Here is a 27930-nt window from a genome sequence, read left to right as displayed (position 1 = left end):
TGCTGGTAATGCCAGCTTGTTTACATTGCCGGTTGACAACTGGGTTTATAAATGCTGCGGGAGCTGGCCTGAGGCCTTACAACACAGCAGCTACCCATTTCCAACATCCTTTACTGAGTTACATAATAAAAACATCCAAATATACTAGTATAAAAGCAAAATACTGCAGATGCCTGAAACCTGAAACAAGAACAAAAACAGCTGGAGAAACTCAGCAGGTCTGACAGCATCTGCATGGAGGGATACAGTTAACGTTTCAAGTCTGTATGACTCTTCGTCAGATGAAGAGTCATACGGACTCGAAAGGTTAACCGTATTCCTCTCTGCAGATGCTGTCAGGCCTGCTGAGTTTTTCCAAATATACTAGTAACCTGTTCTTGAGAATAAACTTTTCATCAGGGAACCAGCTCTAAGTGCATTGTATTCCTTTACATTAGCAGCTCTCATCCACTTGGCCTTCCATTTTTCTCCTGAATCTTTAAGAAAAAATGTAAGATTATTACTCTTATAGATCCTTCATGCCCTGCAGGACATCCCAAAATGCTTTAAGACCAATAAAAGTGTAGCCACTGTTGTAATTTTGTAACACAGCAGCCGATTTGTGCACAGTAGAGTCCCACAAATAAACATCATAAATACTGCAAAATCTATTACAGTGTTGTTGGTTGAGGGATCAAGATTGGCAAAACCAGCACCAGGAACCCCCCCTGCTCTGCTTCAAGCAGCATCATGGAATTGTTTACATCCACCTGAGAGGGGAGACAGTGCTACGAAAGTCTGATGGTGAAGGATAGAAATGGAGCCAATATTTTCACATTTTTATAAGCATCTATTTACAGAGGTGCAGATTACAAACATGCAATGCTCAACTCGCCAGCCACAGTTTCAGTCTGTACCTATTTATACTAGTTTGATTAAAACAATGAAACTAAATTAACAAATCAAGGGTCAAATTAAAAAAGGCAGCCCCTTAAAGGGGTTCTGCAAAAAGAAAAGCAAAATCTTAAAGGAAGCTTACAAAATTCAAAATAAAACCTGATTAAGGGAGTCGATAAAGCACCCCAGTCCCCATGGGGCCCAGCAGGCACTGAAGGCCTCAATCGATATCTGCGGACACCACATGCTCCTGCTCCAAGGACATCCGGCCATGAACATAGCCGCAGAAGAGAGGTAGACAGTTGGCTTGGACGAGCCCCTCAGTTGCCCACTGCTGGACCTGTTGATGGCTGTGCCTATTTATACTATTCTTATAAAACCAAAAAAAAAACTAAATTAACAAATCAAAGGACAAATTAAAAGGCAGCCCCTTAAAGGGACACTGCAAAAACAAAGACAAACCTTAAAGGAAGCTTACAAAACTCAAATTAAAACACGATAAACGGGGTCAATAAAGTGCCCCAGCACCCCCCCCCCACTCCCCCGGTGCCCACTGGGCATGGACAGCCTTTATCTATTGATGGCTGCGCCTATTCAGAGGAGCGGAAGTGAGGCCTCAGTTAATGCCCATCATCTGCATTCAATTAAATAAAATAATATATAATTAACAGACAGGACCTTGTTGTGACATCTAATTCAAAAGACAGCACTTCTGACAGTACAGCACTCTCTCAGCATTGCACTGAAGTAGCTGCCCAGATTTAGTGCTCATGTTTCTGGTCTGGGATTTAAACCTAGCCTTTGTGGCTCAGTGAGGTGCTTACTGAGCCACAGCTGACATGAAGGCCTAGCTGATACTGCTGTCAGATGCAAACAGCCCCCCAGTAACTCACCAAAGTGAGTGTTGAAATTGCTATTGAATTGTGAGGAGCTCCAGTGCTGAACATATCCTGCCCTCATCTTAATCTGCAAATATATAACTTCTAGGAGAGCTTGCTGAATGGCTGTTAGGAACGGGGTTCTACATCATTCCCTGCTCTCTCAGCCCAAGGAAATCCGAGGTCACTTTTGGTGTCCCAAGTGTTGTTTTGATTGAGATCGACTATCGTAATTCAGTGCAGACTGGAAACCGACCTTCAGACTTTTTTAATCTTAAAGATTAAGTCCCTTCTCGGGCAATGCAGTTACTCACTGAGAACTTAACAACAATTATCCTTAAAAAATCAAATACTTAATGCTTACAAAGAATTATGGTGATGACTTCTCGCATCATTTCGTTTTCCTATGCCTGTTTCAGTTGATTTTTGCAGTACCTCTGTAAATAATGAGCTTTAGTGACACTGTGAAGAGCTTCCTGTAATTTACTATGAATTGGATGGTGGGGGAGAGATGGAATTCTACCAATTATTGTCAGCGAGTGTGGAGGAGCTAGCAATCCTGACAACCTGACAACATGAGGGAGCTAAATTAATATCAACAGAGATATGACTATTAACCCAGGCTGCTTCTGCAATTGTGTCATTTCAATTTCTGCATTTTAATTAAATCCACCACATACCCAGGCTGAATAACAGTTGCAACGCCCAGCGCTGTGAGGGATTTTTTAAATTAATATGACTAACTCCTCTGGGCCAGTTAGTCTGCCATGACTTAAACAAAAATATTCAAGAAAATCAACACAAAGACAGAAAAAAGGTCAATGTTACTTCCACTTCCTTCAAATTGATGATTTTAAGAAGTGGCAGGATGATGACTTATACTTCTTAACAGAGTATCCCAAAGCTGCAGAAAGTTACTTGCATCGCTTTAAAACTGCGCTTTTAAATACATAATATGGTGATGTTATTCTTGTCATTGCATGAAGATTATTGAGTGGCTTGTGAATTACATCATCGGGATGTCACAGTATAAATAGGCTTGAGGAACAACAATATGTTTCTGGAGAATCGTAGCATATTACAGGACCACAGGAGACCATTCTGCCCAGACGACATTCTAGACCGCACGACAGCTTAGAGGTTGTGGTTTTGAATCTACCTCCAGGACTGAGAGATCCTGCTGAAAAGCAAGTATGTGGGGTTCAAAAAAGAATGAGCTAGTTAGACAGTTGGGCTCTACCTTTTGATATATACACCAAAATAATCAGGTGTTCTTTGGGATGTTCTCCTCCTCAAAACAATGAAGCTATTTTAAAGCTGCATGGTCCAGAATTCATTTGTGTTAAATTCTAACTGAAATGATCATTGACTGAGGTACAGGGTGATAAGAGCTGCCAATTAACTATTTAAACAGAGCTGGCACTCAGGAGTAGACAGCAGGTGGAATCTGTGCTCCAGGCCACACCCTCCTGGTTGATTGACAGCTATGAGTGTAAATAACAAACAGCATGTCCTGCTGTCATCTCAATAACTGAAGCAATTGGAAGGTCATCTTTTAAAATGCTGTTATTTTATGGAGCATTTCAGAATGAGGGAAAATTGTGTGCTCACAACAGCTCTACAGCTATTTAGCCATTAGGACAATTACAATTTGAAGAGAAAACTTCTTGCCAAGCTGCTTGCTCTCAGAGGTCAGACATTTTCCTCATGCTCTGATTTTCCTCTTTGCCTGTGGGCTAGCACTTTCCCTTTCTCCAACAGTGTCTGGACCTGACATTCAAGTACTGAACTGCCCTCTCTGCCAGTTCTACAGCAGCATGTTGGCTGGCTTAGAACCAGCTCCCCCTCGGCATATCATCCTTACTGGTTATATTAATATGTAGCTTCTACTTTCAGTTACTTGGCATTGAACTTCTATGGCAACACAAACAATCGCAGGTTCTTTGATAAACTGAGTACAGGCTTATTCTTTACCTAACTGTTTTAAAAATAATTCTTGCCACAGGCTCAAAACATTTCAAATTACTCAACTATCCCAGTAATCAGGTTGAATCTTTGGCCTTTTATTCATTAATTCGTGAAAGTGGTTCTGTAAGTGTATAAATAAATGAATTGCTTTTAATTTGTTAATTGTGGCCTCTGGCCTCCGTTTTAAAGCAGAGCTGGTACTCCTGCCCTTCTGCTGCCTCTCGCGTGTTTTCAGGTGCTTCTATTAGCACAAGGCCATTTCCTTTTCTGTCAAATCATTAACATGAAAGGAGTTTTGCCCACAGCCAACAGGAACCATAGATGTGTGGCCACATTTTCAGTCATTATTCCTGGGCTTTGTGTTGTCGTCAACAGCAGGAAATCATTAACTCTCAGGCATCCCACAGCAGCTGCAGAGTATTAACCCTTTCACTGACATAAAATGTAGTCTGGAGAAAACAGGCACTATTCTATTAAAAGGTGGTTTACAGCGGGACACTGACTGTTCACTGCTAGGGTACACGATAACTAGATATTCCCACGACAGGAATAGATTAATCTGTGTTTTAGTCTCTGACTTCTCTCAGCACAATGGGAAGGTTTAATGTAATCAACTATCTCAAAGGAAGGGAGAATTCATTGTAGATTATCAAAACCGAAATGTGTGGCTCTATGCATCCATGCCCCAGTTTATGTCCTGTGATGAGTTGTGTATTCTCTGTATGCCTGCTTCCATTATCACATGCTAATTCTTTAGGGTGTTTACACTGTCCTAAATCACACGGTAGTTAACCAAAATATTCTGATAGAATTTGCAGTTAGCTTCAAAGAGAAGACTAAGGTGGGAACCACATTCCTTCTGTATGGTCTCCAGTGCAGCAAAAAACTGGTTTATAATCTATCTATATAGGCACCAGCTAATCTCTCATGGTGTTACCCTTGAACATAAATTCTCGAAGAAAAATAACAACAGTGCACCAAATCTCCACTATGTGGTCATATATTAATAAAGAAAGAGCTTGCATTTATATAGCAACTCTCAGGACCTCAGGATATTCCAAATTGCTTTAGGGCCAGTTAGGTACTTTTTGAAGTGTAGCCACTTTTGCAAAGTAAATAAGTGCCACAGCTAGTTTTGCGCACAGTAAGCTCCCACAAACAGCAATGTGATTGTGGGTTTTTTTTATAGATAGACATTGGCCAGAACTGTGGGGAGAATCCCTCTGCTTTTCTTCAAAGTAGTACTAGAGGGTGTTTAACATCCACCAAAGTGGTAACATCTCCTTTAAACACAACACTTCTGACAGTGCAGCACTCCCTCAGTACTGCACTGAAGTGTCAAGCTGGATTCTATGCTCAAGTCTCTGGAGTTGGGCTTGAACCCACAACCTTTTGGCAAAGAGGTGAAAGTGTTACCACTGAGGCAAGGCTGACATTATATAAAAATATGTACAGTACAATTCTTGCAGTTAACATGATCCCTGGCCTTATACTGTTCTTTCAAACACCAATAATATGAAATCTTGCTGTAAAGAAAGCAATGAATGAATATCAAGTGCCTGCTGACCATTAGGAAAAGAATCACTTTCTACATTGATGAAAACAAAATTACAGAGCTATGCCTAACCCACATTTCAACAACTTGCTTTTATACAGCATTGTTATCACAATGAGCATCCCCAGGCTCTTTGCAGAGGCAAAACAGCATAATACATTGTTAGAAGTGTTAGGAGAGTTGAGTGAAAATATGGATGAAAAGAGGAAGATTTTAAGGATGGCAAGAGCAGTTGCAAGGTGGAGAGAGTTTCATGGAGTGGGGCTGAGATGTCTGAAAGCTGATAGAGTGGTAGAAAAATTCTACCACTGATTGGGGAGGTAATGGTATTGATGCTGGATTAGTAATCCAATTGATGCAGGGTAATGCTCTAGGGAGCTGGGTTCAAATCCCACCACAGTGGATGGTGGAATTTGAATCCAATAAAAATCTGGAATTAAAAGCCTAATGATGACCAAGATACCATTGTTGATCATTGTAAAAACCCATCTGGCTCACTGATGCTTGGAAATCTGCAGAGCTTACCTGGTCTGGCCTATATGTGACTCCAAACCTACAGCAATGACTCTTAAAATGCCCTCTGAACAAGGACAATTAGGGATGGGCGATAAATGCTGGCCTAGCCAGTGATGCCCACATCCAATGAATAGGGGAAAAAAGAGGTGGAGTCCAGAGACAGAGGACCAAATGAAATTGAGGGTTGAAGGAAAGTAGAACATTATGGTAGGGAGAAACTGTGGAGATGTTTGTAAAAGAGGGGACATTGACAATATGGGGGCAGGTTGATGTTACCAATTTGATAATTGCTAATGGAAAAATTTCTGGCTGACCAAAATTTTCTGGCATGTTTTCCATGTACCAACCACAGCACAGCACCACAAATGGAGGCATTGGCTCTCTATCAATTTGGCCCAATGACATTCAGAACCGGTCAAACAGGTTCAACAGTGCAATGGTATCAGCAGAAAGAGGACAGGGAGATTGTTCACTTAATTCCCAAGAAGCAATCAAAGTAGTGGAGGAAAAATGAGTTATGAGTCACGTGGTGAGCACGCACCTATTGTGAAAAAATAGAACCAAAAGGGTCAGTCAACTTTGCAGAATTGGCTTCAAGTCAGTATTTATTAGCTGGCTAGAGGGATAAGAGAGGAGATTATTTTCAGCAAAAACACAGCTTAACTCTAGAACTGAACATTTAGAAGTGAAGGCTACTCTGGGAGTTTGTCTCATCCACACCCCTGCTATGCACCATTGGCTCCTCCTATGCCACTGAATTGACCAGAAGATCCTGGTCTTTATTATTCTTTTGTGGGGTGTGATAGTCACTGGCAAGGTCAGCATTGTTTCCCATTCCTAACTGCCCTGTTGGTGAGCTGTCTTCTTGAACTGCTGCTGACTGTGTGGTGCTGGTACACCCACAGTGCTGCTAGAGCAGGCATTCCAGGATTTTGACCCAGTGATAGTGAAAGAACAGAGATATTGTTCAAAGTCAGGGCGGTGTGTGCCTTGGAGGGGAACTTGCAGGTGATGTTCCCATGCATCTACTGCCTTTGCTCTTCTAGGTGATAGAGGTCGCTGGCTTGGAAGGTGCTGTTGAATGAGCATTGGTGAGATGCTGCAGTGCACCTTGTAGATGGTACACACTGCTGCCACTCTGCGATGGTGATGGATGCACTGAATGTTTAAGGTGGTGGATGGGGTGCCAATCAACTAAGCTGCTTTGTCCTGGATGGTGTTGAGCTTGCTGATGGTTGTCAGAACTGCAGTCATCCAGGCAAGTGGAAGGTTTTCCATCATGCTCTTGACTTGTGCCTTCTAGATGGAACTCTGGCTTTGGGTCAAGAGGTGAGTTACTCACCATAGAATTACCAGCTTCTGACCTGCTCTTGTAGCCACAATATTTATCTGGTTGGTCCAGTTAAGTTACTGATCATTGGTAACCCTTGAGATATTGAGAGTAGGAGATTCAGTGATGGTAATGTTGTTGAGTGTCAAGGGGAGATGATTAAATTCTTTTTTGTTGGAGATGATCAATGCTTGGGCACTTCTGTGGCTTGAATGTTACTTGCCATGATTCAGCCCAAGCCTGAATGTTGTCCAGGTTTTACTTCCTTTGGCATGAATTGTTTCAGTATTGGAGAAATTGCAAATGGCATTGAAAAATGCAACCATCAGCGGATATCCCCACTCCTGACCTTATAATGGAGGGAAGGCCATTGATAAAACAGCTGAAGATGGTTGGATCCAGGATACTAAACTGAAGAACTCTTGCTGTGATGTCTTGGAACTGAGATGATTGACCTCCAACAATCATAACCACCTTCCTTTTGTGTTAGTATGACTCCAGCCAGGGAATCCCTCCAATTCCCATTGACTTCAATTTTACTAGAGATTCTTCATGCCAAACTTGGTCAAACGCAGTCTTGATGCCAAGAGAGGTCACTCTCACATCACCTCTGGGATTCAGCTCTTTAATCCATGCTTGAGTCAAGGCTGTAGTGATGTTAGGAGCTGAATGGCCCTGGCAGAACCCAAACTAAGCACCGGTGACCAGGCTATTGGTGAGTAAATTCTGATTGACAGCACTGTTGACAACACCCATCTATTATTTTGCTGATGATTGGGAGGAGACTGACGGGATGGTCATTTGCTGGATCGATTTGCCCTGCTTTTTTTGTGCAGGTCATATCTGGACAATTTGCTGCAGGGTTGGTTGGATTCCAGTGTTGTAACTGTATTGGAACAGCTTGGCTAGAAGACCAGCTGGTTCTGGAGCACATGGCTTCATGACTACTGCTGGGATGTTGTCAGGACTCATAGCTTTTGTTGGTCCAGTGCCTTCAGCCATTTCACAATATCATGTGGAGTGAGTCGAACTGGCTGAAGACAGGCAGCTGTGATGTTGCTGACTTCAGGAGGAAGCTAAGATGGATCATGCACTCAACATTTTTGGCTGAAAATAGTTGAAGATGTACCTTCCATGGCTTTGTCCATCCCTACATTTGCGATATCCTCTCACAGAATATCCAAATACACAGCCTCTGCTCCTTGGACACAACTATTTAGCATTTCCCACTCTCCCCCTCCATGCTTAGCAACAGTTTCTTCTCTTCAATTACCCAAATCTTTGGAATTCCCTCCCAAAATCACTCTGCCTCGCCAACTTCCTTTGTGTTCCACAGAGCATTTGATCTGTTAATCTCTGTATTTATCCCCTAATCCCTTTGGTTTCTTTCATAACCAGTTATTAGTCCAACTTCAAATTGGACATTTGAAATTTGAAACAAATTAGAAAATTCTGGAAAAACTTAGTAGTTCAGGCAGAATCTGTGAAAGAATAAAGGTTAATGTTTGGATGCAGATCCTTTTGTCAATATTTTTTACTCATTCACGGGAGGTGGCAATACCAACAAGGCTAACATTTATTGTATAGTCTTAGTTGCTCTTGAGAAGGTTGTGATGAGATGTCTTCCTGAATAGAACAAAATGGCTTCCTAGGACATTTCAGAGGGTAGGATCACCCATGTTGCTGTGGGTCTGTAGTTGCATTTGCCAGTCTGGGTAAGGATGACAGATCTCCTTCCCTAAGGGGCATTAGTGAACAAAATGAGTTTTTAAGGCAATCAGTAGTTTCGGTAACATAACCCTTATACTATTGGACCCCTAAAACGCATTGGGTTTGAATCTGAAACATTTTAATATGCAAGCTCTCTCCATTTGGTCTAGTTTTATATGCAGTTCCTATTTAATCTTGGAACTGTAATCGTGTAATCTTAAAAAGTAGATGAGTAGTCACTTGGTAAAACAGAACTTGAGTATTGCTGAAAAATGAGACATGCTGTCAAAGCTTTTTGTCATGTACTCATCAGGACAGATTCACAAGAATACCAAATTTCAAAGGGAACAACAATTTATACGGCATGAAAAGGGAGTGCTGATTAGTTGGCAAATAGATTCTGATTGGTAAAGGTGTTGCCATGGAGAATGCACCAGGGAACAGTTAACTGCCAAGTTTTTGTTTAAATTCACACCAGGCAGGTCAGCTGTGACTGGTCAAGGCATTGCCACAGGGAACAAACCAGGGAATAGCCATACCTTAGGCTTTTCCTTAGTTGAGAAAGGTGCAACGTGTGGACATGTTCTTTCTGATTGTACAGACAGGGCCTGTGTGAGAATATGTGTAACTCCTAGCATGCATAAGTGAGCCACTGATAATCTTAACTTGATTGTGCCAAGAATTATGCTAACAATCAGGATTATTTATTAAGTGTTTTCCAATAATGGAATCACACCTAATGTTGGACACTGTTCTGAGTTTTGCAAGCACAGGTTGGTTGAGTACGGTCAGAGTCCACTTGCCAACCAATCAGCACCCTCTTCTTATGCAGTATAAGTTATTGTTCCCTTTGAGATTTGGTATTATTGCAAATCTGCCCTGATAAGTGCAGGATAAAAAGCTTTTGACAACGTAGTGATTGTAGATATAGCCTTTTCTACTGCCTTTAGGGGCCACGTGATTGTACTGGTGAATGAACCCTAAACTCATGTAATCTTAGGGGCGGAGTTTTCTAGTTGTGGACCTGGTCCAAACATGTAACTTTTAAATGAGCTCTATAATAAAGTTATGTGTCTCAAGTAAGGAACTTGTCCGGTACATCAAGTTGGTTACAAACAGCATGGGCAGAATCTGCACTGGCAGAGTCTGCACGCCAGTGCCTAAAATGTCATGTCAGCGTCCCGACGTCAGTACGCGGCATCGCAACATTTCGGTTGGCGGGCGCTATGCAGCAGGGCGCGTGCCCGCCATTAATTAAAGGCCTTGTTAGGGCCCATTAACTCTCCAATCAACCAGGATTTGGAGGGGCCCGTGTGAGCTTCGGCTCGGCGCATGGGTCCAATGGGCAGGCGGGTCAGTGATTCTTTTATAATCCTCATCCACTGGCGGGATGAGGTTTGATTTCGGATTTTAAAATTTGTAATGAAGTGTTTCAGTTCTTCACTAACATGTCCCACCTCATGTGACATTTTCACATAAGGGGAACACGTTAATGATTTTTAAATTTTTCTATTTTTAGAGTTTCACAGAGTTTCAGCGACCTCCCTGAGGCAGCACTTAGCCTCAGGGAGCCGTGCGCTCTTTCGCACGCATGCGTGAAACAGCGCACTCTGACAGTTGGGGAATCCCTCCCCCCCACCACCTGCACAGGAAGTGCATGGCGCTTCCCATCGGGCAGTCCACTGGGCGGGCCTTAATTGGCCCAACCACTTAAAATGGCGGCGGGGCCTGTTTCGGCAGCGGCGATCGGCTGCCCACCTGCCACCGAGTCTGCCCTACGCCTGCCCGCCCATCAAGGGCAAAATTCAGCCCCATATCTGATTTTTCAGCAATACTCAATTTTAAAAAGGGTGTAGGAACGGAGAGATCTTGGCATATGCATTCACAAATGTTTGAAGGTGGCAGGACAAATTGAGAAAGCTTTTTTGTTTAAAAATGGGGCTCTTTCCTTTATAAATAAAAGCAAAAGAGTACAAAAGCAAAGAAATTATGCTAAACCTTTGCAAATCATTAGTTATTCCCCAACCAGAGTATTATGGCCAATTCTTAGCATCACATTTTAGGAAGGATATCAAAGCCTTAGAATGGGTGGAAAAGATTTCCTAAAATGAACAGAGACAGATAACGGGAGATTTACTAGAAGTGTTCAAAGTTATGAAATGTTTTGATAACATAAATCAGGAGAAACTGTTTTCAGCTGCAGAAGAATTATCAACCAGGTTAAAGATAATTGGCAAAAGAACAAAATGCGAGAAGAGAATTTATTTTTTTTAATGTAGTGAGCTTTTACAATCTGGAATGCCTGAAAGGGTGAAAGCAGATTCAATAATAACTTTCAAAAAAGAATTGGGTAAATACTTGATGGGGGGAAATTTGCAGGGTTACAGAGGGAGGGCAGGACAGAAAGAATAACTGGACAGCTCTTTCAAAGAGTCTGTGCAGGCACAATGGGATGAATCCTTTTTGCGTCGTATCACTTTTGGGGCTGAATCTTCCGGTTGGCGTGTGGGAGTGGGCCTGACATGTCGACGTGTAAAATGACACGCAGTGATGTTGGGCGTGCATCCCAACGTCATCACATCACCACGATATTTCGTTCGGCAGGTGCGCACCGGAGTCGGCTGCACACACACCGAAATGTCAACAGCCTATTAAGGCCATTAAGAAAGTAATTAACCTTGTTAAGAGCGCTGCCTGTCCGACCTTAAGGTTGGCAGCCAGCCGAAAAGCCAAAGCGCCCTCCACGGGCGGGATGAGGTTTCCTGAAGCTTTTATAAAATCAATAAGTTAATTTTCTGACCTTCACAAACATGTCCCAACTCATGTGACACTGTCACACAAGGGGACGTGTTTAAATCAATTTTTACGTCATTCATTAAAATGTTTTATTCTCTATTCTATCTTCCAGAGGCAGCTCTGTGCCTTGGAGATTGCAGGCCCAACTCTCCCCCCGCCCACACAGGTACTGCTGAGCGCTACCAGCTGTGCATTACGCTGGCCGGATCTTAATTGGCCCACCCGTGTAAAATGGCGGCACGCAGCCAATCATGGACCACTCTGCCCACTCCAGCCCAGCCCACCTGCCATAGGAAAAATCCAGGCCTTGATTCCGAATTAAGCTGCCTCTGTTGCGAGTCTATGAAACGTATATGATCCTGAAGTGTGAAAATGTGGATTTTCTCCAACCTTACAACAGCGACTACATTTCAAAAGTGCTTAACTGGCTCTGAAGGTCATGAAAGGTGCCATGTAAATGCGTGTTCTTTTCCACTAACTTACTCTGTTCCTCTGATTTTTTTTTTAAAAAGCCATTCTCCAGGTACGGGAGTCTTTGGCCAGGCTAGCAGTTATTACCCAACCTGTGCTGGAAAGCAGTGTCCAGCCACACTGCTGCAGTCCATGTAATGAAGGTATTTCCACAGTACTGTTTGGTGGGAAGTTGCAGCATTTTGAACTAGCCTCTATGAAAGAATAATTACAGTTGAAATTAAATTTCCATCAACACTCAGCAGGTGACAGTGTGGTAAAGGCCACAATGACACCCATATGTAGATTTGCTGCTTAGTGTCAGGGTTTGTTATGGCAGCCTTTACGTCTACCCCACTGTCCACAGACAGACTTTGGAAGAAGCCATTGATCGGTAATTTTGCTTATTTAATTTTGTGCAGGTGAGTTCCGAGCCTCAGAGTTGCTGCCATTGCATTGTGGGGAATTTAAAATGATGAGACCAGTTAAAGCGACATATATGGCGACAGAGATTTCTCTGGCCTTTATAAAGTCTGTAAGAAAGAAATGGGATGCTTTGCAAAGCCTTTTTAAAGGCTATCTTAAAAGGTTAATCACTCAAAATACAGCTTTTATAAAGGCTGCTTGGGATAAAAAATTGGCTGCCAAGCAACAGTGTCAGACAAACGTATGTGGAGGCAAAGATGGAACCTCCATCTGTCATGGGGCAGTGCAGCATCCAAACACCATTTCTGATGCCCATGTTTGTTGTGTAAGGTGGGCATGAGGAGAATGCTTGGCACTTGTTCTAGGGAATTACACTGCATCATGGCTGGAATGATGGGTTTAACGCTTTGTTCACTACCCACAAGACCTGGGATACAGACAAAGGCAGCAAATCTTAAGGAAGCTTCCAAAGCAAGCCTAACAAACAGTGCAAGCTATCAGTCATATTCCCTTAAGTACATGTGCCACAAGTTGTTACTTGGCAACCTGTAGCTCATTTACTGCCAGCTCCTCCTCCTCTCATACTTTGCGAAGCTGAGCAGCAACACTGAGCAGATAATGCTTGTCAGTAAATATGCAGCTGGTAATTCTGATCAACATATTAATCACTTGTTCCATTTGTTGGCTGATACTGCAAATGTTCTCTACACTGGAAGAAGACAGGCAAAGAACTTGAGTAGCTTCCCTTGCCACTGTTAATGATTTTCCCTGTTGTACGATGTTGTGTGTGCCTGCATGCCATTGTAATGTAAAAGTGCTCAACAGGGCAAGGAAAAATGTGGGACTGGAGAACAGCATTGCCCACCGTATGATGTTTGGAGTCACATGGTGATAGACTGAGAGTACACTCTAGAAGCAGTCTGATGGCATGGCAGTAGTACCATGCATGATATTAACTGAGATCTGTACATAGTTAAAGATTAACAATGAACGATTCATGTTTAAACATACAAGTCTCATTGAGACACCAAACGAACCCCTTACACAACAATCACTATGGGGCAGCGTGGCTGATGATGTCCTTGCAGTAGATGGAACAAGTGGCTTTGAGAGCCTGAGGATCAATTCAACAATGGCCACTGCTAACTAGGTATACCTAGGTCTGTAGATATGGTGGATGTGTCATTGTTGGTGTGTCTAAGCTGCTGCTGGTGGCTGCTGAGCTCCCTGACCTACCTTGTTTCCCCCCGGTTCTCTTGTAGCTGAGTGCTTTCAAAGCAACTCCTAACATGAAGATAATAATGACTTAGCAAAGAACATGTACTTTCTGTATGTTCCATTTGGGTGCCTTGGTGCACCCAGGCTGTCATGAACATTGATATATACACCAGAATGCTTTCACCTCCTTTCCCATTCTGTTGGAAAGCATTTCTAAGCAGTCAGTTTCTCTGTGATATTGTTATTCTGCTCATTACATTACATAAAGACTCTGGTCTGATCCAACAAACACAGGAAAAATACATGAAACATTAGCTGGAACATTAGCTATTAATCATGAGCTTGCTTAATGCACGCAAAATTTAGATGGATTGCAGCACACTCCCAATGGGGACCAGTTGAGGTCCTTAGCGCACAATTTCCCAATTCCAAAACCCTGCCAAGTGTTATCAATCCTGATGTACACAAGATCAGACAGTGTCTTCCATTTGTTGCTCCTCCTGTTTTGCATTACTGAGCAGTAATTGAATTATCTTTATGGCCACTTTGTTCTTCAGATGAAGTTTGATAAGATCCTGTAATATGTTTTTGTCTAATTTTCCCATAACAAGCATTAGATCAGAAAACAATGTGTGTGCCAAGTGTTAGATGAAAATAAATAATTAGGAATAAAAATATTTTACAAATTTTTTCACTTGCCAGCACAATCTCTATCACTTATCTCTAATATCCGTATTCCTTACCTCACTCTCACACTTAGCACTGTTGCAAAACTCACAACCACATTACCTAAGATTACATAAGATATATAGCATAGAAACAGACCATTTAGCCATTCAGTCCATGTCAGCAGTTATGCTCCACTCAAGCCTCCTCCCATCTTTCATCATCCAAATAGATCGTCATAACCCTCTACTCTTTCTCCTTCATTTGCTTATTTAGCTTCCCCTTAAATGCATCCACTTGCTATGGTAGTGAGTTCCACATTCTCACCACTTTTTTGAGTAGTTTGTTCTGAATTCCCCATTAAATTTTTTGGTGGTGATCTCCTATTGATGGCGTCTAGTTGTGCCCTTCAGCATAAGTGAAAACATTATCTCTGCATCCACTCTATCAAAGCCTAATTTTAAAGACCACTGTCAGGTCACCCCTCAGCCCCGATTTTTGCAGGGAAAGAGATCCAGCCAGTTCATCCTTTCCTGACATCTATATATACTCACACATTTCTGGTATCTTCCTTTTAACATGCTTGCTCTCAACCATGAGAGCCACATCACCCAAACTGCATTGCATGGCACTGAAGCTCTTCCGTTTCCCTTACAGGCAAAGGTGGGGCAAAATCAGGGGCAGCAGGAACTAACTACATGTTCTAACCCATGGAATAGATGTTGCAGGTCATTACAGAAAGAACTATTGCTGAGGTGGTGAAGCTATTGAAGATGATGATATCCACCTCTTCTTCCCCTTCCCTCTCTTCTAACTTACAGACTGCTGGTAGTATAAGCATGCATTTCTTAATTTCTCCTCTCCCCTCATCACAACCCCTTTGTTATTGCGGAACTGCAACCTGCCTAGGCAGTGTTGGAAGAGCAGGACGGCAGTGAAGATGAAGACTTTCGATTTCATGCTCACAGCCACCAGCTCAGATACTGACACTGTAGGCAGAATCTCACCAGCCCTGAGATGTTTAACAAGTCCTGACCCTGCTGATGTACGCTGGCCGCAAAGCATCATAATCTAATAGGAGATGGTTAATAAAGAGGCCGCCTCCTCATTCACCGTCTAATTAAGGACGGTGGTCAGGTTACTGAGGTAGGAAGAATAATCAGAGGGCCCAAAGCACTGGAGAGCCAACAGCACCACCTGGAATGGTGGGCAGTACTGATGCAGGTTAAGGACAGTGAGGAAATGGAGGCATTCTCTGAAGTCTTCTGGAGGCCATCATTATGGAGGGGGAGCTCCTTCATAGGACTGCTCAATGCCACAGCTGTGGCCTTCCCATCACAGTGGCTCTGCGATGGGGGAATTGAGAAAGGACATCAATGGCACACCCTCACCCCCCTCCAACCTGCATCCAGGAGGCCACCTCCAGGTACCTGCCAGACTCTGGTCTCAGTAGGGGTCCCTCCAATATCAGGAAGGTGCCAGCAGCAACAGCAACTTACCAACAATTGATCCCTGAACTGGCCTAATTGGCTAGCTGCCGTTGCAGGGTGGGTAGTCGCTGCCACATTGATCACATGGCTTGGAGAGAGGAATCCATTCATTTGCTAACCTGACATGCTATTTTCAAAACTTGCTCCCAGTTCTACCTCCAGCCTTGCCTTTACAGGGCAGATAAGATTCTGCTGTGTGCGTAATATAGAGGACAGCTTAGAGGCAGGATCTGCACCTGATGAGACACTGGAACATGAGGTCACTGCAGCCAGGCAGAGAGAAAAGCGAGCCCAAGTGCTAGCTTGCCAGACTAGGTCATACATTACTTCTACTGTAGAAGACTCAGATGATGGACCATGCAACAGAAAAAGGCTGCTGAGTATACACGCTAAAAAATTGGTAAATTGTGAAGCCTTTCAAGAAGGCCTGCATTCAATGTGAAGGAGCATGGAAGAGCCCAGCGCCAACTTGACACAGCTTTCCACAGAACTCAATGGATGGAAAAGGTGACCAATTCCATCAATACATTTGTGACTGTAACATCTCAGAGAATCATAGATTGGTTATAGCACATTTACATTGTCCTACATTACAACAGCGACTATACATCCAAAAGTACTTTGTTGGCTGTAAGCCTTTTGAAACATCCGGTGGTCATGAAAAGCGCTATATAAATGCAAGTCTTTCTTTCTTTTCACAGAAGCAGAGTGTTCTATATAGTGGGCAAAATGGCTTCTGCTTCAATCCTTTACTCACAAAGGAATGACATCAGAGTTCAGATGACTATGGCAAGCCACAGTACACAACAGGGAACCGTGCACAAAGATATTTCTCCAAACAGGGGGCATTTGGTTCATTGTGTCCATGCTGGTTCTCTACAAGAGCAGCTCAATGACTCCCACTCCCCTCCCTTTCCTTACAGCCCTGCAATTTTTTATCTCTTCAGGTGCTTAACCAATTTCCTTCGAAAGGCTGTGATTGAATCTGCCTCCACCACACTCTTGGGCAAAGCATTTCAGACCCTACCTACTTGCTGCATAAAAAGGCTTTTCCTCATGTCACCATTGGTTGGTTTGCTCCACACTTTAAGTCAGTATTCTCTGGTTCTCCGCCAGAGCAAAGAGTTTCTCTCTATCTACTCTGCTAAACTCATGATTTTGAACACATCCCCCAAATCTGTTCTCAACTTCTCCTCTACTGCAAGCAATGCTAGCTTCTCCAATTTGTGGCCATAATTGTAGTCTCTAATCACTGGAACCATTCTCGTGAATCTTTTCTGCACTTTCTCTAAAGCTTTCACATCCTTCCTAAATTGAGGTGCCCAGAATATAATACACGATACTCCAAATGAGGCCAAATCAACGTTTTATAAAGGTTCATCATAGCTTCCTTGATTTTGTACTCTCTGCCTCAATTGGTAAACTCCATGTCTTTTTAACCACTTTCCCAATCTACCACTTTCAGCAATTTTTGTGCATATACCCCTAAGTCCCTCTGTAACTGTACCCACTTTGGAATTGTGCCCTTTATGTTCTAAAGACTCTCTTTGTTCTTCCGATCAAAATGTATCACTACACACTTCACTGAGTTAAATTTCATCTGCCACATGTTTGCCCGTTCCACCAATCTGTCTATGTCCTCTTGAAGTCTATCACTATCCCCACAGTTCACAATGCTTCCAAGATTTGTTCAAACTGCAAATTTTGAAATTGCACCTTTTGCCCACAAGACTAGGTTAAATATCAAGAAAAGCAATTGTCCTAGTACTGATTGAAGGAAACCCCACTATATAATTTTCTTCAGTCTGAAAAACAACCATCTAACGCTACACTGCTTCCTTTCACCCAGCCAATTTTGTATCCATGCTGCCACTGTTCCTGTTATTCCATATCTTCAACTTTGTGGGAAAGCTCAAATACCTCCCTTTTCATGATGACTTGGCAGCATCTTCTTCCTTGGTAAAGACTGATGCAAAGTATTCATTTAATAGTTCAGCCATGCCCTCTGCCTCCATGCGTAAACCTTCTTTTTGGTCCCTAAACAGCCCCACTTCTTCTCTTACAACCTTTTTACTATTTGTATGCCTGTAAAAGACTTTTGGATTTCTTTTTATTTTACAATACCACGGCCATGTCTCAGCTTCCATTGCAGCACAGGCTGCAGCCACCCAAGAACTGAGTGCTGCAGTGGAACCTCAGACAGCTGTCATCATGGCTCTTGATACCAACGTTCAAAAGGCTTTGCTGGGTCTCGCAGCGCTACAGCAATCTGTTCTCCAATAGGTTACCAGGATTGCTGAGGTGCTGCCCTGGAGGAATGGTAATGGCTTCATGGAACACAGCTCAAGATGACAGCATCTGTGTTCACACTATCTCCACCCTGCCGATGCCCTTGCTGTTACCTGTCAGCCAACCAGCCCAGACTGGTGCTACCTTTCTCGAGAAGATGCAGCCTGAAGATGCACGATGTTGGCCCAGAGCTGTTTGAGGGCACTTTGCAAGGCCATCTGCAGTCTCCTCTGCAGCCTTCCACCAGCCATGCTGTAGCCACTGGAATGGCACCTCATAGGGATACCAAGACATGCAATGGTACATGAAGTACAGGCTATCAGTGAATGTGTAAGAGTGATTCATTTAACTTTCTATGCGATGCATCATGATTTGGTTTAGATTGCATGTCCTGCATTAACTATATTGTTGGCATTGTGGACAAGAGGATGATTCAAGATGGAGATGAAGGCAATTTTTTTCTCTCAGAGGGTCAGTAGTCTGTGGAACTCTCTTCTCCAGAGAGCAGTGGAGGCTGGTTCATTGAATTTATTCAAGGCTGAGACAAGAGAGTCAAGAGTTTTTGGGGGCAGACTGGAAAGTGGAGTTTGGGCCACAACCAGATCAGCCATGATCTCATTGAATGGAAGAGCAGGCTCAATGGGCTGAATGGCCTTGGCCTGCTCCTAATTCCTGTGTTCCTATGAGGTAATGGCCAGTAATAGAGGGAAGGTAAGGAGTGTGGGATTGTGGCGAATGGGGAGTTGGAGCTGAGGTACTGGTGGCGTCCTTGAATAGGTTGTTCATGTACAGTCTCAACAGAAAGGGAGTGTGTAGTTTGCAGACTACCTTATTCCTCCTTTACTGCCTCCACCTCCTCCCCATCTGTTCCCTGCTCCTGGTGCTCCTGCTGTTCAGCTTCCCACCTGACCAGTGGTGTCAAAAGCTGTTCCCTCATGATGACAATGTTGTGCAGTATGCAGAATACCATGACAAATGTTGAGACTCACTCAGCTGAGTACTATGTTGGGCTCCCGCAGAGGAGTCCAGGTTGCAGAATCGTTGCTTCAGGTCGCCAATCACCAGCTCTATCAGATTTCTTGTGGCAAAATGGCTCTCATTGCACGTGCATGGGTTTCGAACCAGGATCCCTGTCACTTTTTAATCTTTGATACCCAGTAGCTACTCTTTGATTTGCAAGGCACTGCAAACTGTGAGATATTGCTAATATCTCAACTGGCAACCTGGAAGGAAGCATAAATTTTCATAGCCATATGAAACTCTGGGCTTCAAGGTTCAGTTAGGAAAATTGCTCCCTGAACAGTTCTCCTGCTGGGACCCCTTGTTCCCCCACCCCCACCCCCGCTGCCCCTGCCCCTTCCCCCACTTAGCAGCATATTCTGCTCTGCATGTTCTGGAAAAACTCTTCATTCTCCCAGTCATGACCTACTCGAACACCAAAGGCAGCAACTGGTCTGTGAAGGAACCTTGAAGTCAGCAAAAATATATTTCAGCACCTGCCACACCTGGCCATAGGCGTTTGAAACTTTAAACAATTATGAAAAGCACCAAAAACATGTAGAATTGCAGCAGCATCCAGAAAATACAAACCAGCAATTAATCTGTAAGTAGTCGATGATCTCTTTAAAGAGCACTGATGGCTTTTTTCCCTGCTGCTTAATGTGGTGTTCAGCCAGGCAAAGTTGAGAATGCTTCGGTTATAATATGATGCTACAAATGGCAGAGCTGGTGTTAAATCAGCATTGATCTGCCTGCTGTGTAGGCTTCCGATGGACATCACATACATGCGCGCATGAACCACTTTGGCAATATGGCATCTGATGCACTTTCTGTCAGAAGTGTGAGTCCACTGCAGACACCATTTTGGAACTTAGGGTCTTCATAATACCCCAAAATAGGTCACTACTGAGTCCAGTTTTGCAGTCGTACAATATTGTGGGGAGTGGAATGTATTCTACTGTAGTAAAACTACTGAGCTGTGAGGAAAGTTTAATATATAAATAATCTAAATTTAAACAATACACATATTTGTAGATCTCCCTTGACACTGCATAGCATTAATGAGGTATGGACCATTGTTTCCCTGTTGTGCCAGTGGTGAGTTAAAAGAAAGGCTTGCATTTATATAGCACCTTTCACGACCACCGGATGTGCCAAAACGCTTTACAGCTAATGTGGTCGCTGTTGTTGCAGCAAATAGCTTGTGTCCAGGAAGTCTTCAATGTGAAAATGAGAGAGAATCTGTTTTATTGTGATGCCGATTGAGTAATAAATACTGGCCAGGTCACTGGGGAGAACTCTCCTGTCTTCAAAACCATACCTTGGGATCTTTTATTTCCAGCTGAGCAGGTGGCCAGGACCATGGTTTAATTGAAATAATGGCACTTCTGACAATGCAAAACTCCCTCAGTACGATATTTGAGTGTCAGTTTAAACGGTAAATAACCCATGCACTATTCAAAGAAAAGCTGAGCCTTCACTCGACGGTCCAGGCCAACATTCTTCTATCAGCCAACACCAAAAATAAAACTGGTTATTCCTACATTGGAACAATGACTACACTTCAAAAGTACATCATTGGCTGGGAAATGCTTTGCAACGTCCTGAGACTGCTTTTTATGTATGATCCTTTCTTTTATTTATCTTATTGCCATTTGTTGCAAGCTCTTTATAAAGTAATTGCCCTATATGCACACAAGCAACAGTGACTAAAAGGGTAATTTGTGTATGAAAACTTCTTCAGCACGTTTCAGAGTGATGTGATAAGATGCTATATATCCTTCTCACTATTATTCATTCTCAACACCGGTTAATCGTCTATCTTCCAACAGCACATAATGCTAGATTTGGTACAGTAATGAAAGCCAAAGCAGAGATTGAAGGGGTGTCATCACCTCAGTAAGAAGGTAACCTTGCTAGTCAGTACCTCTAAAATGTGGCTGCATTGTTACTTGTGGGGCCTTGAGACTGATTTGTTTACTAAGGCTTGTGGTACCCCAGCCTTTTAATTTAGCAGTGAATTGACAGCATTGCCACTTGCCCATTGTGTTATTGCACTTCCTGCTTTTATATTAAATTGATTTTAAGATTTAAAATTCAGCATGCAGGATTTTACACATTCTCTCATTTTCCACTTGAGTGATTAAAGTATTGACCAATCTTCAGAGTTTAATAATGAAAAGCTATTGATTCGAACCCTTGGAAGTGACTACAGATATGGAATGCTTCTGGAGCTTGTGGTTATCGGTTGCAATATTGCAGTTCAAAGCTGAGTCAATATTCAGTTTGTTGTATCACTGAGCTGAATTTAATTATAGTATTTTCAACAATTTCAGGTTGTACAATAACTTTCCTTTAATTGTATGAAAAGAAAGGAACACAAAGCCAAAGTGGTAAAAGGTAAAACGAAACCCCCCTTCTTCCAATGAACCTCCGTACAAATTGGATCACGATTCAGTGCCTTGAAGTTGGTGAGCCACCACAGAGAAATCTTCCAAGCTCCTACCTCAAGTCAAGCAAAACACTCTAACCCTGATCTTAATGCAGCTTTGCAGCATGTAGGGAGGCGGTAGTGGGGGGGGTGGAGGTGGGCTGAGATGTGGGGAAGGGTGAGCTGGCATCACAGGGTCTGAGAGAGGCCTGGAGAGATTTTAGTGTCCAGGCCTCATATCAAAGTTCATGGGTACATTCCAGCCAGAAGCTGGTAGGAAGCACTGGGTGATCGGTCAACAGGTAAGAGCCCCTGTCCTTCTCTCCTCATTCTTCCAGCACAACTTAATCTGAATGTCACTTTATTAAATGTATTCATTCGTGGGATGCAGGCACCACTGGCTAGGCCAGTATTTAGTGCCCGTCCCTAATTTCCCTCGAGAAGCTGGCTACCTTTTAAACGCTGCAGTCCATGTGGCGTAAGTACATCCACAGTGCTGTTAGGAAGGGAGTTCTAGGATTTTGACCCAGCAACAGTGAAGGAACGGCGATATATTTCCAAATCAGGATGATGTCCGACTTGGAGGAGAACTTGCAGGTGGTGGTGTTCCCATGCATCTGCTGCCCTTGTCCTTCCAAGTGGTAGAGATTGTGGGTTTGGAAGGTACTGTCAAAGGAGCCTTGATGAGTTGCTGCAGTGCATCTTGCTGATGGTACACACTGCTGCCACTGTGCGTTGGTGATGGAGGAAGCAAATGTTTAAAATAATAGAAGGGATGCCAATCATGTTCACTGCTTTGTCCTGGATACTGTCGAACTTCTTGAGTGTTATTGGAGCAGCCCTCAGCCAGGCAAGTGGGGAGTATTCCATCACACTCCTGGCTTGTGCATTGTAGACAGTGGACAATGTCTGGGGAGTGAGGAGGTGAATTATTCTCTGCAGAATTCTCAGTCTCTGATCTGCTCTTGTAGCCACGGTATTTACATGGCTGGTCCAATTCCACTTCTGGTCAATGGTGTAATCCCCAGGATGTTGATCGTGTGGAGTTCAGCAATGGTAATGCCATTGAATGTCAAGGTTCTCTCTTGTTGGAGATGGTCATTGCCTGGTATTTGGGTGGCGCGAATGTTACTTGCCCTAATCTGCCCAAGTCTGAATTTTGTCCAAGTCTTGCTGCAGATGGGCATGGACAGCTTCAGCATCTGAGAAGTCACAAATGGTGCTGAACATTGTGCAATCATCAGCAAACACCTCCACATATGACCTCATGATAGAAGGAAGATCATGGATTAAGCAGCTGAAGATGGTTGAGACTGGAACACTACCCTGAGGAATTCCTGCAGTGATGTCCTGGAACTGAGATGATTGACCTCCAACAAACACAACCATCTTCCTTTGTGCTAGGTATGACTCCAACTAGTAAAGAGTTTTCCCTCTGATTCCTATTGACTTCAGTTTTGCCAGGGCTCATTGATGCCACCCTCGGTCAAATGCTGCCTTGATGTCAAGGGCAGTCAGTCTCACCTCACTTCTTGTGTTCAGCTCTTTTTTTCATGTTTGGACCAAGGCTGAAATGAGGTCAGGAGCTGAGTGGCACTGGCAGAACACAAAGTGAGCATCAGTGAGCAGGTTATTGCTGAGTAGGTGCTGCTTAATAGCATTGTCGACAACACCTTCCATCACTTTGCTGATGACCGAGAGTAGACTGATGAGGCAGTAATTGGCCAGGTTGGATTGGTCTTTTTTCCCTTTTTCCATTGTCACAGAAATCAACTAGTTATCACTTAATTGTAAATACATTGTGCATTTGTTTGCAACCACTTGCATTGTGGGGTAATATCCATCATTTGGAAATAGGCCTTTGGTAGCATAATCCAGGTTAGTCTAGTAGACAGATTTCCACGTGGAGTCATTGTTAACGTAGAGTAAGTAGAGGAGGATACAGAAAAGGCATCTGGATTGTAAAGGCTAGAATCACAGTTAGATCACGGAGAAAAAAAGCAGTTTAAAAAATCCAAATTATAACCGTGACATAGAGTATGTTTTACAGATGCATTAAAGAGATGGCATTTACTTCAGCACTATCACTGATTCATCCCAGACTCAAACATGGTTCAAATTAACTACATTAAAGTGGAATTTCAACAACAGCTGGAGCAGTACGTTATCACACAGCAATTATGCAGAGAATGGCATAGAAATCACACAAATCGAAAACATTTTTTAATGTTCCATTATGAAGCAAAAACAAATGATATGGATTCTTCAAAGATCTGCTGCTCTTTGTTTATTGTTGAAGTCACTTAAATTAAGCAGTAAAAGAGACTCCGTCTCACTTAAAGAATTGTACTGATTTAAAGATTAGTAAAATTATAATTCTTCATCTTCAAAGTTTTTGGTTCTTTTCTGTCCAACCTCTTCCTGGCCCCCATATACGCCTGAGGTGGGGAGTGCTTACAGCTATCTTGTCTCCATATCTGTGCTAGTGACTCTTTGCTGATAGCTGTGGGAATTGGAGTCTCCTGGTCAAATTAAGCCTCTAATCTTTCTGTATATACCTGTAGGGGAATTTGTGGCCACTTCCTGCTGTCTGCACAGTTATGATCAAGATCACACCTGTGTTTTTTTATAAACATCCAAAATCTATCATTGTTTTTGTTTAGTGTCGGCCATGACTCAGTGGGTAACACTCTAGTGCCATAGTTCAGAAGGTTGTGGGTTCAAATCCTCCTCCAGATCTTGAGCACAGAATCCAGGCTGAGCTATCATAAGTGCTGACTTTTGAAAGAGATCTTGAGTTTTTCACAGCGCTCAATATTTTCTCCATTGAAGCTCACAGAACAATAGTTCAAACTCTTTTTGGAGGCTTCTTTCCGAGTCTCACTTCGATTTTACTCGTTATAATATAAAAGTTTTGACAATATTTTCCAAGCCAATAGAAAACAAAAACTTTTGTAGTGTATAGCAGCCTATAATTTGTTACAAATCTCATTTAGGCTGCTGGTATAAACCAATCTTGAGCTAAGCTCCTGCCTGTCTTCTACTGGAAATTAAAGATAATGCTTCCTTCAAATAACACTACTATCTGATATAAAAGCAAAATACTGTGAATGATGGAAATCTGAAACAAAAATAGAAAATGCTGGAAAAACTCAGCAGGTCTAACAGCGTCGGTGGAGAGAGAAACAGAGTTATCGTTCTGAGTCTGTATGATGACCATATGAACTCTGAAGAAGGGTCATACGGACTCGAAACGCCAACTGTTTCTCTCTCCACAAACACTACTATCTGGTCCATATCACAGAATCAGAATCACAGAATCACAGAATCTCACAGTGCAGAAGAGGCCCTTCAGCCCATCGAGTCTGCATCGACATGTGAGAAACACCTGACCTACCTACCTAATCCCATTTACCAGCACTTGGCCCATAGCCTTGAATGTTATGACGTGCCAAGTGCTCATCCAAGTACTTTTTAAAGGATATGAGGCAACCTACCTCCACCACCCTCTCAGGCAGCGCATTCCAGACCATCACCATCCTCTGGGTAAAAAAGTTTTTCCTCACATCCCCCCTAAACCTCCTGACCCTCACCTTGAACTTATTCCCCCTTGTGACTGACCCTTCAATAAGGGGAACAGCTGCTTCCTATCCAACCTGTCCATGCCCCTCATAATCTTGTACATCTCGACCAGGTCACCCCTCAGTCTTCTCTGCTCCAACAAAACCAACCCAAGTCTATCCAACCTCTCTTCATAACTTAACTGTTTCATCCCAGGCAATATCTTGGTGAATCTCCTCTGCACCTCCTCCAGTGCAATCACATCCTTCCTGTAATGTGGTGACCAGAACTGGACACAGTACTCCAGCTGTGGCCTCACTAAGGTCTACAACTCCAACATGACCTCCATACTTTTGTAATCTAAGCCTCGATTGATAAAGGCAAGTGTTCCATATGCCTTTTTCACCACCCCATTAACGTGGCCCTCTGCCTTCAGAGATCTATGGACACACATGCCAAAGTCCCTTTGTTCCTCAGAACTTCCTAGTGCCATGCCGTTCATTGAATACTTGCTTGTCAAATTACTCCTTCCAAAGTGTATCACCTCACAATTTTCAGGGTTAAATTCCATCTGCCATTTATCTGCCTATTTGACCATCCCATCTATATCTTCCTGTAGCCCAAGACGCTCAACCTCAATGTTAACCACCCGGCCAATCTTTGTGTCATCCGCAAACTTACTAATCCTATCCCCCACATAGTCATCTATGTAGTTTATATAAATGACAAATAATAGGGGACCCAGCACAGATCCCTGTGGTTCGCCACTGGACACCACAAAACTATCTCAGGGTAGAATATATTTACAGGTATATTATAATAGCAAAATCTCTTTTTAAGCTGACCAATATCAGCACCTGGAATCCCAACTTCAGAATTCTAGGGTTTTGTTATCTATATGTGGGCTTGTGAGTATCTAAGTATGAGACTACAATTCTTTTATACTTGGTTATGGATATTTATTACAAGAATCAATTATAGATTACACTATAGGAACTGGACACTGGCTTCCAGTCACTAAAGCATCCTTCTGTCATCACCCTCTGTCTCCTACAACTAAGCCAATTTTGAATCCACCTTATCAAATTACCCTGTATTCCATGTGCCTTTGCCTTCTTTATAAGTCTCACATGTGGGACCTTGTCAAAGGCTTTGCTGAAATCCATGTAAACTACATCAACTGCACTACCCTCATCTACACACCTGGTCACCTCCTCAAAAAATTCAATCAAATTTGTTAGGCATGACCTCCCTCTGACAAAGCCATGCTGACTATCCCTGATCAAACCTTGCCAAGTGGAGATAGATACTCTCCTTCAGAACTTTCTCCAGTAGTTTCCCTACCACTGACGTGAGACTCACTGGCCTGTAGTTGCCTGTGTTATCTCTACAACATTTCTTAAATAGTGGAACCACATTAACTGTTCTCCAGTCCTCTGGCACCTCCCCCGTGGCCAGGCAGGAATTAAAACTTCGGGTCAGAACCCCTGCGATCTCCTCCCTTGCCTCCCTCAGCAGTCTGGGACACAACTCATCCGGACCTGGAGATTTGTCCACTTTTAGGCCTTCCAACACCTCCAATACCTTGTCACTCCCTGTATCAATTTGCTTAAGAACCTCGCAGTCTCTCTCCCCGAGTTCAATACCTTCATCCTCATTCTCTTGGGTGAAGATGGATTTGAAGTGTTCATTCAACACTCTAGCGATGCCCTCTGGCTCCATCCATAGATTGCCCCCTTTGGCCCCTTATGGGCCCTACTCTTTCGCTGGTTATCCTCTTCCCATTGATATACTTATAGAATATCTTGGGATTTTCCCTATTTTTACCAGCCAGAGCTTTCTCATATCCCCTCTTTGCTCTCCTAATTGCTTTCTGAAGCTCCACCCTGCACTTTCTGTACGCCACTAATGCCTCTGCTAATTTGCTTCCCTTGTACCTGCTCAAAGCCTCTCTTTTCCTTCTCATTGTAACCTGAATATCTCTGGTCATCCATGGTTCTCTGGGCTTGTTACTCCTTCCTATTACCCTGGAGGGAACATGTTGAGCCTGTACCCTCCCCATTTCCTTTTTGAATGCCCACCCCTCCACTGCTCCTCTGTAGATTTCCCCAACAAAAATCTCATTTGAAAGATGACTAAATGAGCCATAAAAGTAGCTGTTCCCAGTCTACCTTGACCAGATCCTGCCTTTTTTCACTAAAATCCACTCTCCCCCAATCCAAAACATTTTTTGCAAGTTGTCTATTTCTTTGTCCATAACAAACTTAAATTGTACCATGTTGTGGTCGCTATCACTAATATGCTCCCCCACCATCATCTCAGCCACCTGTCCAGCTTCATTCCTCAGAATTAGGTCCAGCACTGCGCCATCCCTTGTTGGACCCTCTACATAGTGACCTAAAGAGTACTGTTTATCACTGGTTTCTTGGCATTAGTTCAAATGCTGCATAGTGTATTTTGTTTTCTCAACTTCCATTAATTTAATTAACACCTTAATTTATTCATTAACTGGGTCACTTCCTTCATACATCTTCCCTTCTGTTTCAAGCAACCACTGAGAAAAGATCCAAAAAGTGCTGTGTTCAATATTTGTAGCCAGGCATCCTCCAGATGACCACATCACAGTATGATGGCCTACTGCTTATTGAAGTGAACCAGCAGCCGAGATGTTGTGAGTTGAGATAACCCCATGGCACATGGTAAAAATACTTGTAAGTAAGTCCGATCATTTGTGGACTGGCGTCAGAAAATATCCCCATGCAACTGCAAGA

Source organism: Carcharodon carcharias, chromosome 23 (assembly GCF_017639515.1).
Source record: "Carcharodon carcharias isolate sCarCar2 chromosome 23, sCarCar2.pri, whole genome shotgun sequence".
NCBI classification, from domain to species: Eukaryota; Metazoa; Chordata; class Chondrichthyes; order Lamniformes; family Lamnidae; genus Carcharodon; species Carcharodon carcharias.
The sequence above is the reverse complement of the archived record's forward strand: the minus strand, read 5'-3'. Positions refer to the sequence as shown.